The following is a 796-nucleotide window of genomic DNA, read 5'->3' on the forward strand; positions in this document are numbered from 1 at the left end:
CTACCTTACCCTTACATTCTTACAGAACACAACAAACCCCTCCTCCTCATTTCCCAACAGAAATATGCAACCAAATATATTGTATCATTTTAGCCAGGAAAACAGCCTTCTCAAGAATGCTCACTCCTAAAAAACTGCTTTCTTTCTGCACACACAAGAAACAATTTCAGCAATTTCTGATATTTTCAGGTCTGCAGAGTCAGTACCAACACCTAAAAATTTTACCAACTCCAAGGTCAAAAGGAGGAGGTGGAAGAAAAGCCTCTCGACTTTCTTGTAGGGGAATGGCTTCCCAGTACCTAACATCAGTAATGCTTCAAAATGTCTGTTGATGTAACTGCCCGCAGGGTCCTGTGCTTGTATCTTCCGAATACTGCCAGATTAACTAGACTCTGGGCAAGCCCTATAATAAAGATTTTCTCGTTTTCTCTGTGCAAATATTTTAATATCTTATAAATGTATCATTAGTTAGGAAGGCTGTCTTTATCTTTTTGTGTAAAAATTCACACCCAACTCATATTGGGTAATATAAAGTTGGACAAGTGAAATGCATTACTATTCAGGGTAGGAAGGGATTTTCCTACTATTATGCAATTGAAGCAGATTAGACAAAAAAGAAAATCTCTCTTATTGCAGAAGCTGATAAGCTTGTAGCTATCATCTTTAAGCCCTGATTCCAAGTGTTGAAGTTTGTCAAAACTGCCTGTTACTTGTCCCTCTTTCATCTGTATGTCCCATGTCTAATAGAAATGACCTAATAACAAATACCTGGCATTTCACCAGACATAAATCTCTA

The sequence above is a fragment of the Saimiri boliviensis genome, chromosome X (assembly GCF_048565385.1).
Source record: "Saimiri boliviensis isolate mSaiBol1 chromosome X, mSaiBol1.pri, whole genome shotgun sequence".
Lineage (NCBI taxonomy): Eukaryota > Metazoa > Chordata > Mammalia > Primates > Cebidae > Saimiri > Saimiri boliviensis.